Genomic DNA, 19,318 nt, shown 5'->3' with positions numbered 1-19,318 from the left:
TTACAAAACATAGGGTCCAAAAAGTAATTTGTCAAAACACAGGGTCCAAACAAGTAATGAGAAAAAACACAGGGTCCAAAAAAGTATAAACCCTAACTTTAATTACTAATCTTTGAAAATCCAAAAATACGGGTCCCCAATGTTTATACATAAAATGATAAAGAAAACAAAACATTTATTTAAATATTCAGGTACTAAATGCAGAAATCATAAAGACATAATTAAAAGACTCAAAATATCAACATCATCCTCGATCGATCTCATCGGTTCATTCCTTAAGTTCCTCACCCAATACACAAGCCAAAGCTACCTCAGATTCGTCCTGCCTTCCATGTTCATTTATCTGCACAATCTAAATAAAAAGGAATGAGCCTAATGCCCAGTAAGGAAAAACTACTAAAACATAAAATATAAAAATGGACTACAATATTAATGACCATTAACTCATTACCGTAGTATGTGATAGGAAACCGCTATAGTCCTCTTATCTACTATTTTAGACGTAGGTTTAGACACAACTATAGTCTACGATAATGATAAAAAATCTCGGGATTTTCTGTCTAAGCAACCATATTTCCCAAGTGACAAAAAGACATAAAAAAACATACAAACAAACACAGCACATAAAATCTAATTTATTTTCCTTACCTTGAGTGTGGAGAGAAAAAAAAGAGAAAAGATTGCTTGCTATAGAAAACGTCCAATTCAACCTTAAATACAATATAAGATATTTATATTAGAGTCTTATAATAAAACTATACTTTCAAGAATTTTCTAAACCTCATGAAATCTCGAGTCTTCTCTCTAATGTCTATCTCCAACAACAACACCAAGAGTTTGGATACTTGGGTAGATTTTGGCTATATATTGGCTTGATGGGGTTTAATATTTTGGTTATGATAGGGTTTAGAAAGGCAATAGTGTTTAAGGAAAAATAAAGAAAATAGAAGAAAAACATCCTGAGCACTATAAGGACTAGTGTTTCAGCTATGGCTATGTACAGTGTTTATGACAAAAATGGAGAGAGCTTTTGGGACTTTGGATTTCGAAACTATGAGATGTTTATGAGAGCTTTTGAGTGTGAGAAAAATGGTGAAGGGTAAGTCTCTATTTATAGGCTTCAAACTCCAACTTCATTCCTTGATTTTCTCCACACTATTCAACTTAAATTTTAAAAATTAAATCTTCCCTCCACTATATGGTTTTGGCCAATGTAATGCCCCAAAATCCCTAATAAGGTTTATGACCTTGATTAGGAGGCCGGGAGGGCCAAAATTGATTTATTATGTCATTAAATGATTATATGCATGTTTATGTAAATTATATTATAATATGATGATAAATGCATGCATATGGGTCTATTTTTAATTATAAGGGCATTTTGGTAATTTGGCCCGTTGAGGGCGTCATCGTGTATTTACATGAATGTTGAGGAATTATTAATAATACCACATTATATTTGGATTTTTTCGAGCCATTCGGCATGAGACGATCTTTGAATGCAAGTTATCGGTCTGGTCATAACGGGGTTAGTTTCGGGGCTCAGGGTGAGTCTCGGGGTAATTTGGTGATGAGAACATTGCCAGGAATTAAAGGGTAATGGGATATGATTTATTAGCATTTGAGAATATTAGGAATAATGAGAATTGGAGGGTGTTAATTATGATTAACGAAATAGGCGGAAAATGACGATTTTGCCCTTGGTGGCCTTAAGGGGATTTGAAATGACCTAAGGGTATTTTAGAATTTTCACCCTAAGGGATATATATTAGCCATTAGATGGCTGTGGAAGCTTAAACCCAAAAACAAAGCACCATTTCTCTTATCTCCCGTACACCATTTCTTCATCATTTCTCTTTGATTTTTTGAAGCTTTTTTTGAGGATCCAAGCTAGGGAACCAAGCTTTTCTAATCTAGGGTTTGTGTTCCACCATTGAAGATGGTTCTAAGCTGAGATTTAGGTGAGTTTCTGGCCATTAAAACCTTAGTTCTTGCTCTGTTTTCTCATTGAGTTTCAGTTGGGTTTTCTGTTTGAAAGTTGAGTTTCAATGGGAGCTTTTGGCTAAGGTTACTTGGGCTATGATGCCTAGGACATGTGTAGATGGTATTTGGGTTCATTTGGGGGTTTAAATGAGGTTTGGAAGCTTTTGGTTCAGGTTGGAAATGGTGGTGTTGAAGGGAAGAAGAACCAGGGCATTTCTGCCTGGTTGTAACGCTACAGCGCCCACAAGGGGGTGCTACAGTGCTAGTCAGGGGCAATTCTGTTTTGCTTAGAGCGTTGGGGCGCTAGGGGGGTAGCACTATAGCGCTACCCTGCTCTTTCAGAATCTTGTTTTAGGCATTTGTGAGGGTTTTTGGCTCAAGGTTTCAATTCCTAAGGCTTGGGATCGAATCTACTCACCGTTTGGGTACAATTTGGGGTCCCAGGAGTGAGATTTAGGTCAAGACCCTTTTATGGTTGATTTTCATTAATGGAGGTTGTGTTTGTTTATGACTAGGTGACCACAAAGGAATTAAAGGATCGATCACTCTCAAGGGTCGTTCAATTGTTATTTCTCGTTCGAACCAAAGGTAAGAAAACTGCACCCAGTATGTGATGCATGAGAAACATGTGATTAGGGCATGCCGTGAATGTTGAATATGAGTTTGATCAGAGCTTGAGTCTTTGCATTTGTGCATGATCACAAGTATATTAGCAATTGTTAAGTAAGCATGCTGAATGCTCTACATTTGGATTTTTGACATATGATATATGTCGGGTTGCATTGCTTACTTGTGCGTGGCATTGACTTATTAGTCAGAATCGACAATGGTGACAGAACTGACTGTGAATCTATGATTTAATAGTCAAGTTCGATAGTAGCACTGAGCACTGGTCGTATGTTATTGACCTATGAGTCAAGAGCGGCATAAGCGTCATGAACGCAGAGTTGAAAAGATCAGATCTTATCGATATCTGCATTGAATGACTCATCATGAGCATTAATACCGGACCAACCTCAAGTTCAATGAAAACTAAAAGCGCTTGTCTAGCCTATGGCTAGTCACTTAGAGTCAGGGCCAGAAGGTCCAGGTGACCGCATCGTCACATGCCTAAGGGTACGGAACCCACACTAGTGACTTCCTAGTCACTCATTTGGTTTACGTAGTGACTCCTTCATCAGTCACTCATCTGAGGGTACGAAACCCATGTTAGTGACTTGCTCATTAGTCACTCATCTGGTTTATGTTAGTGACTTGCTTATCAGTCACTCATCTGAGGGTGCGAAACCCATGTTAGTGACTTACTCCTCTGTCACTCATCTAATTAGGGCTATAAGCCCCAGCATGGTTATCGGAACCTCCAGTGTTAATCACTCATCTGTTTAGGATTGACTCATAGTCATCCTTACAGGAGGGTGTGGCCCACAACCATCATTGTTTGGACTTATTTACATGTGTGAATAGAGCTACTGCTGCTAGGCATGCACATTATGATTTAGTAACATGTTATTACTGTTCATGAGCATATTGAGTTTTCTTGCTGGACTTTGGCTCACGGGTGCTATGTGGTGCAGGTAAAGGCAAAAGAAAGCTAGACCATCCTTGAGTTGGAGAGCTCAGTTGACGATGTGTACATATGCGGCTGCTCGACCGCCACGGCCAATGGTTGAAAGAGGAACAAGGGTTAAACCTTATTTTGCCGCTTAGATCGGCTGGTTGTAAATATTTTCTTGTAATTAACCTTTAAATTATATTTTTGGGATCCCAATGTATACGTTAAACGTTTTAGTGAAACGTTATATCTTAACCAAAAAATTTAACCCTAAACTGCTAATCATAATTAGTTACACGATTATGGCCAAATGACTCGATTAGCAAGTTTAGCACTGTTTAAAATACACACCGTAACGGTCCCTGGAGTTTAGGGCGTTACAGCCAGCCTATTCTTACTCCTTTCTTGTTGCTACATCATCTCCAAGTATGCCACACAGTCTCCATTTGGTTCAAACTTTAGTTAAAGTCCAAACTACTATCCTATATCTCGTAACTCAAAACCCTCTTATTGTAAAATTAACGTAAATACTATTTTTCTAAAATCATAATATAACTGGGTCAAAACTAGGTCTAAAGTGACAGTACCCTAAAGTTACGAACTTCATTTACTTATCTAACTCTTAATTCAACCATCACACTACTATCTCTACTTAGTTATTTGACTACTTAAATTAAATATTTTAAATCCTCATTTATCTAACTTTTCTTGACACATAGTCACTTAATTCAAATAGATCTAATCTTGCCTATCTTTAAAATTTTAAAAGAGTCAAATCCTTCCTATTTTTGTGCCAAACCTAAGACTAAGCTATTTTGGTTTTCATTTTAATTCTAATACTTGGACTTAGTTTAATGTCACATGTTCACTTCTTAATGCATTAAATAACATGTGCATTTAACACTTAATCAAACTATACACTAATTTAATTATATGTTAAAATAATTATAATTACTCAAACTATAATTATTTCTAAATCATAATTTAAACTTAAAGAAATATTTATTCCACAACTCAAGTCATAACTAAATCTAACCTAAGATCATATTTAAGGAGCTTATAAGAAAATAATAAGCTTGGTTATTACAATGACTAAAACATAATATGTGGTTGTTACTGAAGCTATCAAAGAAGACATCTGGGTTAAAGGTCTTATCGAATAATTAAAGCTACTTAAGGAGAAACATATTGGGTACTCTGCTAGTTAGAGTTGTATACACCTGTGTAAAAACCTTGTGTTCCATGAGATAACTAAACATGTAGAGATCAAGTACCACTTTATCAGGGGCAAAGTGACACAAGAAGTGATTAAGATTAAGAAGGTACCCACAGAGGATAACCCTGCTGATATGGGTACTAAAATCATAAACCTAACTAAGTTCAGGCACTGTATGAACTTATTAGGAATTAGTAATAGTGGCTAACCATTACTGACTAAGTAACCCTCAGGGAACATACCACTATACCTAGTGAGCTTATAAGATAATTTAGGTGGAATTTGTTGTTTAAAATTCCCTTATAAGATGCACAACTATTTTATTATTATTGATCAAAACTTAGTAATAGAAAACAAAGTTTACAGCAAGGCAGGTCTAACATTATCCAAATAGAATCCCAACAGAACTTACAACAGTCCTAACCGAATCTATTAGAAAGTTACAAAGGATTCTAAAAGAGAGTCGATAAAGACTTATCTGATAGACTTGACTTTGAAGAATAATTCGCAAGCTTTGGATCCCAAAATTTTAGAGAGAGAGTCTCTCGTGAGGAGTTCATGTAAGAGAAAGAAAGGAGAGAAAGTTAGTAAGAGAGAAAAATGTGAGAAACTGAGAAGAAAAGAGAGAGAGAGTTCTTTGAGGCTTTCAATTCAATTTGTGACTCAAATCCTCCATTATTGTACCTGAGATTTTGATCGTATAGTGAAAAGACTGAGCTACATCCCTAAGGCATGCTCGACGAGGAAGTAGTCTAATTTTGGGGCGAACCTCGATAATCTCTGTGTTTGTTCTTCTCTAATTCCTTTCTTTGTTTTTCAATTTGGTACCATATTGATACTTGCCCTATTTTCTTTCTACGACTTTGTGGAAAAAATTGAAGAAAATAGGTTAACTTTAAGGTATCAATTTGTGAGTGTGTGTGTCGTGTTCGATTGTGAGCCATTTGTTCGATTCCCGTGAAAGGTCAACTTTGACCTTGGTGTACTAATTGTTGAGTGTAGGGTTAGAAAGGTAAAATCCTACAACTTTTTATATTATTATTTTTTAACATTTCAAATTTTCAAAGAGTGTGAGTTTTGAAAATTTATACTTTTTCAAATTTTAAGTTAGTTATTTCAGTTTGTGTAGATTGTTCTCAAGTTAGTCTTTGTTAGTAGTTCCAATTTTTTGAAAAATTTATAAGTTGGTAAGTTAATGATTAATTTCAAAACATTTTGATTATTGTTATTATTATTATCATTCTTAGAATTAAAATTTATTAGTTATTTTATTAAAAAGTTATTAGTTATTTGAATTATTGTTTTCTTATGAGATTTCAAATTGGATTCAATGATGGCGCAAAAGTTGCATTTGACAGATAAGTTTTTTTTTTTGTTCATTATAATTGTTACTTTTTATACTTATTGTGACAATTATTATCCTTGTCCATAAAGTTTATTTTTCTCTTCATTCATTTGATTTTTATTTAATAATGTCTATTTTTTTTAATTTGCACTTAAAGCAAGCAATAACGATGTACTACTATCTACTTCAAATTTGTAGCATTATGTCATTCTAGTTGATCTTCCTATAACTTGATTTTTTCGAGGAGTTGGAGTTGGAGTTTTTTACACCTACAATCGTAGAAGCTTTTCGTTATAGTTTTTTTAGATTCTCTTATTTGTGTTTGGTAAAATTTTTGTTTTTGAATTTTTTAAACACAAAAATAAAAATATTGTTTTTATTTTTGTTTCTTTATTTTTAGAAAATAAAAATATATTTAGTAACCATTTTTGTTTTTAAAAACAAAAAATAATAAATATGATTGATAACTTTTATTTTATTTTTTGTTTAACAATATAAACGGATGTGTTGATTTGAAAAAGAAATGAAAAATCGAAAATGGTTTAAAAAAAATTTGAAAGCAAAAAAATTCTATTTTCAAAATTTAATGAATTTTAATTAAAAATTTTAAAAATAATAAATAAAAATAGAGTCATCAAATACTGTTTTATTTTTAATTAATTAAATAAAAAAAATTTCTTTTTTTAAGTGTTACCAAAAACACACCAAAACAAATAAAAAGAAAGTTAAGTAGAATTTTCCTTTTTCTGGTGTGACAGCAATGGTGTCGAATAAGTTATACCATTAACAAAATGATTGTGAAATTTTTGGCATATTATTCATAATAACGGCTACACTACTCACTTTTCTTTCATCTAATTTTATTCCAATTTATTTATGTTTTCTTAATTATTTGTAAGGCATACTAATAAAAAAAAGGGATAATTACATTAAGTACGGTGTTTAGGAAAAAAATTCTAAATATACGGTAATATAAAATAATTACACATTTACGGTAATATGAAAACTACTGATCATCATCATCAACATATGTATATATTGACTGATTTTTGAATATACGGTAATATAAAATAATCTCTTGACTGGTTTTTAGATATATATATATAATATATGTATATATTGTGATGAACTTAATTTGAGTCGATAGATATATACATATACTGGTTAGAAAGTGTATCATCATCATATACATATATAATATATGTATATACGGTTAGAAAGTGTTGTTAATAGTTTTTTCATCATCTAATCTCTTGACTGATTTTTGAATATATATATAATATATGTATATATTGTGATGAACTTAATTTCAGTGGATAATTCCATTGTTTTTGTTTTAGATTTATTACTTGGGTAATTGAGAATAATTGTGATCCGGGTTTTGATTTCTCTCATAGTAAAGAAGAAGACATTTTCAAATGATTTCTTAACTATAAAATATTTTCGTAAATATTAGTTACAAAAATATATTTCTTAGTTGTAAAACTAGATTTGTAAACTATTGTTACAAAAATAAAAAATTTAGTTACAAATTTCTTTGGAAGTTTTATCTAAAAAAACAAAAAAAAAATCTACAATTCTATAATGGATTTTGTAAATATTATTTACAAACATGTAACAGATATTTACAAGTTTGTAACAGATATTTACTAGTTTGTAAACGTTGTTCACAAAAAATTATATTTTACAGCTTTTATTTATGATTTTGCCACTCCGTATTTACAATTTTGTCATTCCGTGTTTTTATCCAAAAATTCCATATTTTTGTAATGCACCATATTTTTCAGATTTTTTTTAACTTTTAGTGTATTTTTGTAGATTTCCCTAAAAAAAAATAGGAATTTATTTATGGTAAAATAGAAATATAACAATAAACAAATTCACACAACAAAATTGTCATCTTTTTGTAACATTCTTCTAAATATTAGTTTTGACTAAGAATGGATCTGTCTTTTTCTTATATAATAGTCCCTTTATTTGCATAATAAGTGAAAAAATAACGGTGATTTCTCTATTTTAGTCGACAACATCACCTTAAAGTTAGATTTTTTTTCCTCAAAAAAACAAAAGTTTTTGAAGGTATTTTATAGATAACTCTTTATATAACAGTCCATTTATTTGCCTGATCTAGTGTATGGCATTTGTTAGAAAAAACAGTAATGAATAGTTTTTTATTTTTTTGTCCCACAATGTTTGTAAATGAAAATTTGCATTAGATAGAAGCTATAAATAAGCTTTAGTGATCTTAGTTTTAATTACACCAAAAACTAATATATATATATACATATATATCTTTCTTTGAAGATTAATATATATATATATTTTTTCTTTTTTACTTTTTAGAGTTCTTAGATCTTTTGTAGTGTGATAGAGTTCGTGTATATTTGGTTCGGCAAAGTAATTGAGTTACTTGTCATTCACTGTTGTATCCTGGGAGATAGGCGTCGAAACTTCTTGGAGGCTGTTTACCGAGTTTAACCTTAATAATAGAAGATTAGAGAGCTAAAGACAAGGTTTTTTTACGTGGTTGAAGCGTTAATGAGCCGAGCTAAAGACAAGGTTTTTTACATGGTTGGGGCGTTAATGAGCCTTAGTCCACGAGACAATTGTATTAGAGCTTAGAGAATCTATAACAATGGATTTTTCTACTAAGTTTCACCAGCCAGAGGTCCCCCTTGCCCAATGCCCCACTACCTGTATTTATAGGTTTACGGGTGCACTTGGCTTGGCCCGGGTAAGGGTATAAATACTGCTGGCTTCTCTAATGGAAGCTCAATACAAAGGATTAAAACATAGAAAATACACTAATCTGAGCCCACTAGGCCGACCCAAACCATATCTGTCACCCGACAAGTTGGGGCTTTGGTCTGGGCATCTCGGGTTACGAGGCAGATTCAGGGGACAAGATCGGTCAGAGTAGTGGCGGCGCAGGTCTGAACCAACGGCGTACAATCCCAAGGTAGCCTTTTCTGCAGGTGAAGTGTGGGGGCAACCCCCACGCTTCATGGGACGAAGTCAGGGTCACAGACGCTTTACCTTGCCAACCTCGGACAACCGACCCGGGTTCGTTCACCCACGTCCCCCTCCGTTCGTCAAGGTCCCGTACCGTTTACCAGGGGCCAGGATTATTTACCAGGAGCCCGCACCGTTTACCAGGCTCCGGGATCATCCACTGCGATCCCAACTATCATTATCGGAAGCCATGCTCATACCCTCTCCCGTATGACTGTCCCGGACGACACTCCCCGGATGCCCTTTGGGCCTCATCTAGACTTGGGCTGCCAACGTCTATTTTACTCTTTGCCAAACGGGCTTGGTCTGGGCCCAAACTTATTCGGGCGGCCCGCGGGCAGAAGCGTGGACCCGGGCGCCCGGAAGGAAACGAGGATAACATTTACCCCCCAAGCCTTCATCTGGGCTTGTGCGGTGGAGGCTTGCCTCAGTCCCAGATCTTCCCGACATTTCCCGGTTTGTTTCCAAAGTGACGGGTCTGCGGCGAGGGGCATTGCATGCTGGATGAGTGTGGAGCTACCGCCTGCTATGTTGACCTGGACTGCGTCCCACGAGCCAGGACCATTTACCAGGGTCCGGGTTCGTTTACCAAGGCCCCGGTTCATTATGGGGGATACACGTGTCCCCTAGAAACTGTCACATTTATGGCACATGATCCTGAAAGGTCAACAAATACCTCAAGGGTCACTATGCTAGGGCTATTATGTCAGCTCAGTTCACGAAGCGTCCCATCCGCACGAGCGTGTCCCATTATTATTTCTGTGACAAGGAGGACCGTAGGATGGGACGGCCTTTGGGGAGCTCCTCTTTCTAGGACATTGGATCGAAGCGGCGCGGATCGCACCTCGGGGGTCCGTGATCCAGTACTCGAGTGGATCCATTAATGTCCTTGCACGATCCTAGACCGTCCGATAGGGGGGATCGATCCCAGCTGTTAGATCAAAACCATCACTTTGGCTCTTATAAATACCCCTCAGGCTTTCATTTGAAACCTTTACATTCTCAAGCCAGAAAAAGAAAGTCGAAGGATTTTTTTATGACCGAGCTTGCCGACGACATCTTCCGCCGTTTGCTCCGTCTTCACCGTCGCCTATTCCCAACGATTTCGATATCTGCACCCTCGCCTGAGCAGACGACACCAGCCTGCCCTCTCGACGAGCTGCTGAATCGCCTCCAACTGTTCAAGATAGAGAGTCTACCGTCACTGTCGCTGGACAACCACCATTTTTCACGACCAGCAATTTACAGTAAGCTTTCCTGACTTTCGTCTTTACACATCCATATATACATATATAGATTTTATGTTTTTTTTCTTATCGGCTTAGGTTGCTAGACCTTGCTTGTGCTTAGAATTAGAGTGTTAGGGAAAGAAAACTTGGTTCGGGCTGCTCTGGACCCCTTCGGGTTCGGGTGGTTCCCGGACAAGTGGCGATGGGCCGGCTTAGGAGTGTAGTCTTTCTTTTTTGTTCCCGATTAGGATCTTGCGAATCCTTGGTGATCCCAGACCTGATCCGGAGGGGACTCTTCCAAGCAGTTCATAGGAGAGCCCCCATACCTTAACCAACCTTCTTGGGTTTCGGTGCTGACTGCTTGGTTTGTTTGTTTCATTCTATTCTGCTCCCAGATCATTAGCCATGACCTCGAGCATCACCCTTCATTCGGAGGAGGAATTCAATGCGACCCCTATCACTTTCCCCAGGTCCAAGACTCCCAAAGGCAACAGGTGGGAGATGGACGTGGTGCCGAACCTGTTCCGAAACTACCGGATGCTATACGCCCTGGAGAAGCATTTGGGCGTGGAGTCGACTCCCGGACTGTTCCACAACCGCCTGGCCAGGAGAGAGGAGAAGGCCTACACCTCCGTGGGTGGATTCAGGGCCTGGAGCGTAGGCCACATCAGTGCGGGGGCCACGCTCCCGCTCCACGGCTATTTCGTGCAATTCTTGACGTTCGTGGGGATTGCACATTTCCAGCTTCTGCCCCAAGCATACTGATTGCTTGCGGGATGGCGCATCTTCTGTGTCACGAATGAGATCCCGGATCCGACCCCGGCAGAAGTCTTGTACTTCTACAAGCTGGAGCCGCAAGTCAACGTCAAGGACAAGACCCTGGACGACTTCTACAGGCTTAAACCACGGGGCAACTACCTTGCTCCTACCAGCACCTGGAAGCATCCCCCGGACGTCAGACATTACTGATTCATGACGTCCGAGTTTCTTATAGAAAAGAACCCCACGCTGATGATGGACTTCCAGCGAGTGGGTAAGTGGTTTCCCGATCCCTGGCTTCCCTTTTTTTCTTTTTTGTGTTGGTTTCTTACTCCTCATTCTTTACTCATTGTCTTGGGCGGCAGGACCCTATGCCTAGACTCCCCTCACCCAGTTCATCCTGGACAAGAAGAAACTTTACTCCGAGCTAAGCGCGGAGGATTTGGACTTGGGGGGCTACGTCACCACTAACAACCTCCGAGTGATCGGGATGCTCGCGGCCCATCAAAAGATCAAGGCCCCAAGCCTCTGAGGGATACAATGCGAGAAAGACCCCGCATTGAGGGAGGAGCTGGCCCTGGAACACATCAGGGTTGTGGAGGTCGCGGCACTGGCAGACGCGGCCAAATGAAAGAGGGACCAAGCTCAGCAGAGGGAGCGGCCGCTTCCGAGGAGCTGGAAGCCCTCTTCGACGAGGCACAACTGAACGCGGGGACCCCTGGAGCTAGCGTATCAAGGCGAGGTAACTCACCTTTGATTTTGACTTATGATCCTCAAGTTGGGGACTTAGTTAGGGATAGGCTAGCACATCGAGGCCCCGTGTTCGGGGATGAAGGGGAAATGAGACCTTCGTCTCCCATTCCTGTAGGCTTGGAAATCCTTATGTATTCGTCTAGGTTCCTTCAATACGGGAACTTTCTACACGCGGATGACATGGGGGACCGAGTCTACTCTTTTGCCTTAGGAGAATTAAGTCAGGTCCGGGGCCCAGATAAGGGTTCGTCCCGGATAACTTTTAGTCTTGATTTCCTTGTTCTCTTATTCATTTTACTAACTCTTTGTTGTTTGTGTAGATTTCAGAAGACTCTGACATGTCCAACCCGGTGGACAAGATGAAGCAGGCCCTCAAGATCCGGGCTGCCAAGGAGAGGGTCGCGGCCAGGAAAGCCGCTAAGAACGCGCCTAAGCAGTCGCCAGCGCCAGAGCTTCAATCCACCAAGGTGGCCTTGGCAGCGGTTCCGATCACAACAGTTGACCTGGCCACTGTCCCCGATCTTCCCATTCACCCTCCGGTGATTGACCTGGAGCAGGAACAAGGGGCGAGCCAGAGCACCGAGAAATGAGCCGCGGACTTGGGCATGGCGGAGGCGGAACCAAGAACCAAGAGGGCCAGGACTAGACGCGCTAGTTCGGCTTGGGAGTCATCCGGGGAGAGTCGCCCTAACGCCAAGGAACTCCCGGCAGCACCAACTCTCCCCGTCCATCTGGCCTTACCTGAGGAAAGGGAGGCAGTTCTGCGGGATGAGCAGTCCAAATTAATTTCCCGGACTTGGGAGAGTGATCGAGAAAGAAGGGAGGAGGTTTACAAGGCCCTGACAATTCGTCATCTGGTCAAATTTGCTGAGCGTCCGGCAGCATTCAGTGTCCCCCAGCCAATCGTGGATCGGCTGGTCACCGAGACGGGTTTCCGCCCCAAACTGGGGCAGGACACGGCCCTGTTCGCATCAGACTTACTGGACCAGGTGGGGAATACCATGTCCAACCTCCAATTGAAGTGGTACGCCACTATCGCCAATCAGGACATGTTGTTCATCTCCCAAGCTCTCCACCACCAAGCCACTGCTGTGAGATTGCCTTGCATTTTTTTTTTAGTTAGGACTCTTTCTAAATTTTCTTTGTTCCAGGATTCTCTACTGGCCCACCGAAATGCCGATCTGGTGGCCGAGTGTTGATCCCAAAAGAGGGTGTTTTAATATTTAAACTCGCAAGTGCACGAATCGTTTCGGAATATAATGTTCATGTAAGTACGAGGTCGAACCCATGGGAGTTGACTAACATCAAAAGAAACAATTTCAAACAAAGCAAGAATATTCTAACCTAGTTCCAAATATTTGATGAGATTTTGTTTTAGCAAAATAAAAGACAAGTAATAAAAAGATTTAAGATTAAATAGAAAAATAGTTTTCAAATGTGATATGTAAAATAAGATTATTAAGATATTAGAATCCACAAAATGCAAGTTCAATAGTATTTATAAGTATATTGATTCCCAAGTTTAGATATAGTTGAAATAAATCACACTATATATTTTTTTTTCAAAATACATTTTCTATTCAAGCACAAGTTACTTTAAAAAAGGTAGGATTTTTCTTCACTTATATAAGATATAATTTCTAAGCATTAGTTGTGTTACAACCTAATGAAACTACAAAAAATCAAAGAGATTATGTTTAGTCAAAATATGATACTTATGCTCTAAGAATTAGATGTGAACAATTTAATGAAAAACATTTAATCAAAGAATATCATATTTTTGCATAATGAAGAGCTAAGTGTAATATGCTTTAACAATCAATAATAGATGAAAAATGCATATCTTTGATAGAAAAATCCATAAACAATGTTGCATAAATGGGAAATCAACATACAACAAAAAATACTATCTAGTTACATTTTGCTTCATCATCATCTTAATAATCTTGAAAAAATATTAGAAGCTCATAACTAGATTGAAATAAAAATTACAAAAATAACATACTTGGCATGCTCTTTCAAAAGATGAAAATGGTAGAGAGAAAATAGTGAAAAATATGAAGTGTAGAAGAGGTTGAAAAGATGAAGAAGAAGAGCCCCCCAAATGGTCTTACAATACTCTATTTATAGGCAAAATATGGAGATTAAATTAATCAAATTAAAATAAATAAATTGATTAATTTAATTGTGTTGGGAAGTGGTAGGATAAATAGAGTAAGTGTAAGAGTATTGGAAAAATGAAGTGTTTGGTTAGGTAAAAGATTAGTGAAAAGTTAGGGTAAAAAAATGAATTAGGAATGTTTATTTAGGTAAGAAAAATAGGGAAGAGTGAATTGATATTTGAGTGAAAAACATTGGGAATAAAAACATGATTTTTTTTTTGTCTTTTTGTGGCTGTGGCAGGGTGGGTTCGGCTGAGTTGGTGTTGGGCTTGGCTGGTGGCAGGCGGCCCAGAAGCTGGTGAGGAGAGCAGCTTGATCAGTGGGCCTGGCTCTTGGTGGGCTGAAGAATTCGGGCCCGTTTAGCTAGAAGGAGCAGCTGGTCATAGGAAAAACGTGAGGACTTGCTAAAGTTGATGGAGAGACACGGCTAGCAGAGGCGTGGGCGTGTGGTGATGATTTCGGGAAGCAGCTGGCGCAGGAAGGCTTGGGAGTCTTCTGTGCTGGGCCGAAGGGGGCTGTAGCAGGCGGGCCTAGGAGGCTGGAGCTGTGGGCTGATGAGGCTTATGCCACTTTTCTTTGTTTCTTTCTTGAAAATGTCACATTTTACCTTTTTTTTTCAGCTTTAAATCTTTTCTAACACCAATCAAACAACATACTCCCTACAAAATAAATCATAAACTAAATTAAAATTAAATATTTTCACTAATAAAATATATCATATAACTTCCATGAAAATATTAATTAAAATTTAATTTACATAACATTTAATTTCAATAAAATCATATTTTTAGCATTCAACTAACAACACTAATTTCAACTAATTAAATTACAACATAAAACAATAAAATATCTATAAAAAACATATAAAAATCTAGAAAATTACAATAAGACTAATAAATGCAAAATTACTTAAAAACTTAATAAATTAATTAAAAACTCAAGAATTAAGCAACAATTAGCACATAAAAAGTGGTAAAATAACTTTATTATGTAGAGTTATCACCGAGGCTGCCATGAAGATGGAAACGATCCAGCTGAAGCTGGAGGCGGCCGTGAACCAGCAGGAAACCGTTAAGGAATCCCTGGCCAAGGAGGTTGAAGAGGCTGCCCGGACTAAGTTTCAACTTGAAGAGACTATGTCCCAGAGAGAAGCCGAGACTGGTAAGCTGGTGGCCAGTCTAGAGGCGGAGCTCCTCCGAGTAAAGGCCCTGCAGGAGGCGGCCGAAGCCTAATCTACCCAGGATCGGGAGAGGATCACCGACCTGGAGTCCTGGGTCAGAGGATTCGATGAGTTGCTCCAACAGGAGGTGAAGGCGCACAACGAGACTCGCCACAAAAAAGAAAAGGCGGATGCCATGCTGGAGGTCACCTTCGATGAGGCCGTCTACATGGCCTGGGTCCAGGACAAGAATATGAACCTCCTGCTCTACCCTGACCCTGCCGCGAAAAGGGCTGAATTCAAGGCCAAGGAGAAAGTAGACGCGGAGCCCATGGACGAGGAAGAGGCGGATGAAGTCGTCAAGGATACGTCAGGGCGAGGCGAAGCCTAGGCCCGGGACCTCTTTTCATTTTTATTTTTCTTTAATTTTGCAACACTTTTACGGACGCGGGTGCGTCTAAGACAATTTTTGTGTTCTTACCCACGTTATTATTTTTTTATATTGGTTTCCCATTCTCATTCGTGTAAGCTTTCTCTAAGTGTTTTACCACTTATGCATGAATGAGTTGAGTGTTTGGTCCCGGTTCCAACGGTCGGGAACTCTCCTGGTGATCCGTCTTCGGACCTCCATGGCCTGGGCTAGATTACTCCTGCTTTTAACCTATCAACTTGCTTTAATCCTGCTACTCAGGTTCCAACGGCCCGGGCCATTAGGGAGTTGATAATTATTCCTGAATTTCTTTGCCCAATTTCCTGTGTTGAGAGTTTGACGGTCTGGACCGTAAGAGATTAGCTGATTAGCTTGTTTTGAACCCTAGGTTAGGTTCCCATGGCCTGGGCCATTTCTAAGACTAATTTTAGACAACTTATACCTGGGGGGTTCGCGTTCTTATAATCCTATGTTGTTGTAGGAATGACGCAGGTGGGTATTTAGTTATCTGGGACCGCAGACCGCATGCGGTCAACCAAGTTTTAGGTATTTTATGTTCCCAGGACATGCATGTCCGGGTCGGGACCAGGCCTAAGCCTTAGGTCCTATATATTGTACCCCTGGACCGCGCACGTCCGGGTCGGGACTAGCTTGAGCCTTAGGTCCTATTGGGTTTGTACCCCCCAGACCTTGTCGGTCTGGGTAGGGACTAGGCCTGAGCCTTGTATCCAACCGGGTTTGTACCCCCCGGACCTTGTCGATCTGGTTCGGGACTAGGCCTGAGTCTTAGGTTCTACTGGGTTTGTACCCCCAGACCTTGTCGGTCTGGGTCGGGACTAGGCCTGAGCCTTGGGTCCAAACGGGTTTGTACCCCCAGACCTTGTTGGTCTGGGTCGGGACTAGGCCTGGGCCTTTAATTTCTTGTTCTCGTATTTGTTCATACCTGACTGGACTTACCCCCCCCCCCCCAAGTGAGTGAAGACCGGTCTTGGGTCACTTTATTAGGGAAACAGATTGGAATTTTCATTGTTTGATAATATTTCTTTATGATGTTTTGTACACGCCATTTTTATTATTCAAGGAATCGCCCTGAGGCGTACATTGTTTACAACGAAAATATAAAACTGAAACATGCTCTCCTGACTACTGATAGTACTTACGGAGATGTTTCGCGTTCCAGGCCCTTGGGACTTCCGTGCCATTGAGCCGTTTTAAACGGTATGTTCCCGGACAAACTTCGTGTTGAATTTCGTACGGCCCTTCCCAATTCGGGCCCAGAACCCCCACTCCTGGATCTTGGGTTGCAGGGAAGACTCTTCGCAAGACCAGATCACCAATTTCGAACCTTCGGCTTTTTACCTTTGAGTTAAAATGCCGCGCGATCTTGCCTTGGTACATCTTCAACTGAACTTGTGACTCTTCCCGGATCTCCTCGATGAGATCAAGGGATTCCTAGAGTAAGACGTGGTTCTGGGCGAGATCGTACGTGTCTCTTCTATGGGATGGGATGGCCGTTTCTACTGGGATAACGGCTTCGCACCCGTACACCATGGAGTAAGGAGTGTGTCCGATGGATATTCTTTCAGTGGTCCGGTACGCCCACAGCACGCGGGGCAACTCTTCGGGCCACTTGCTCTTGCAGGCTTGGAGCTTTTTCTTCAATGTTCCTTTCAAGATTTTTTCGGTGGCCTCTGCTTGCCCGTTCACTTGAGGCCTGGTGACTGCGGAGATGCTTTTGACGATACCATGTCTTTCATAGAAATCCGTGAAGTGGATGCTGTCGAACTGCTTTCCGTTATCGGACACAATCTTGTAGGGGAGCCCATACTGGCATACGATGTTGTTGATGATGAAATCCAAGGCCTTCTTCAAGGTGATTGTATTCATGGGCTCCGCTTAAACCCACTTGGTATAGTAGTCGACGGCCACGATGGCATACTTCACCCCTCCCTTCCCGGTCGGGAGCGATCCTACTAGGTCGATCCCCCATACCGCGAAAGGCCAAGGACACGTCATCAAGATTATTTCTGTTGGAGGGGCTCGCAAGATCTTCGCATACCTTTGGTAATGCTCGAATTTGCGGACGTAATCGACACAGTCTTTCTTCATGGTTGGCCAGAAATATCCTTGGCGCAGGATCTTTTTGGACAAACTGAGTCCGGCTGTGTGATCTCCGCAGAAGCCTTTGTGCACTTCATGTATGATTGCGCTCAGTTCAGTCTCGGATACACATCTGAGGTATGGCATGGATAACCCTCTGCAGTAGAGCTTTACGTCCATCATGACGTATCTGTGGAGCTGGTACTGAAGCTTCCTGGTTGTGGCCCTGTCTGCTGGCAACTCTCTGGTTGTCAAGTAGTGGACAATGGGTCCCATCCAGGACGCGGAGTGGTCGATGGCATTGATCGCGGAGGGTTGAATGCTAGGGATTGGGAGATGATTGATCGGGTGCAGCCCAGACAGCTCCGCCTCTGCATCGGTGGCCAATTTTTCCAACGTGTCAGCGAACACGTTTTTCTCCCTGGGGATCTAGCGAATGGAGTGTCTCTTGAACGTTTGCAGCATTTCTCTCGTCTGAGTCACGTAACCAGCCATCTTCTCCCCTTTGGTTTGGTATTCTCCCAAGACTTGTCTGACAACCAGTTGGGAATCGCTATAGATCTCCAGGTTCGTGGCCCCGACTTCCCGGGCCAGACGCAATCCGGCCAGCATGGCCTCATGCTCAGCCCCGTTGTTCGATGCCTTGAAATGGAAATGCAAGGCATTTTGTAACTGGTGCCCTTGTGGCAACACTAGGATGATTCCGAGCCCTTCTCCATTTTCATTCGAGGCTCCGTCCATGAACACCTTCCATACGGGCGCCGCGGGGTCTGCGGGATCGTCCCCTTCGGTGATCCCGGAGCATTCCACAATGAAGTCGGCTAGGGCCTGTCCCTTGATCGAGACTCTAGGTACGTAAGCTATGTTGAATTGACTTAATTCCATAGCTGACTTCAAGAGTCTTCCTAATGACTCGGGCTTCTGCAGCACTTGCCGCAAAGGATGGTTGGTCAGAACTTTTATGGCGTGGGCCTGAAAGTAAGCTCGGAGCTTCCGGGACGCCGTTAGTAGACAAAATGTCAACTTTTCAATGATCGGATACCGTGATTCTGCCCCCAATAACCTCTTGCTCACGTAGTACACAGGGAGTTGGGCTTTCCTGTCCTCCCGCACTAGTGCGGCGCTGATTGCGTGTGCGGTCACAGCCAAATAGAGGTATAGCGGCTCCCCGTCCACCGGTTTTGCCAGTATTGGCACTTGGGCTAGATGCTCTTTCAGCTTTTGAAAAGCTTCTTCGCACTCGACTGACCATTCAAAACGCTGGCTTCCCCGAAGAACGTTGAAGAACAGGATGCACTTGTCCGTGGCCTTCGAGATGAAACGGCTTAAAGCGACTATCCGCCCGATCAGACTTTGCACGTCTTTGTGCTTCCGGGGAGAGGTCATTTCAACCAGTGCCTTAATCTTGTCCGAATTGGCTTCTATCCCCCGGAAACTCACTATGAACCCCAGGAACTTCCCGGATGCCACGCCGAAAATGCATTTTTTGGGATTCAGCTTCATCCCGTACCTTCGAATGATTGCGAAGGCCTCGACCAAGTCGCCAGAATGTTTACTGGAGGTTTTGGATTTGACCAGCATGTCGTCAATATAGACCTCGATGTTCCTCCCCAGCTGG

The sequence above is a fragment of the Humulus lupulus genome, chromosome 1, assembly GCF_963169125.1.
Source record: "Humulus lupulus chromosome 1, drHumLupu1.1, whole genome shotgun sequence".
Lineage (NCBI taxonomy): Eukaryota > Viridiplantae > Streptophyta > Magnoliopsida > Rosales > Cannabaceae > Humulus > Humulus lupulus.
Note: the sequence above shows the minus strand (reverse complement) of the source record.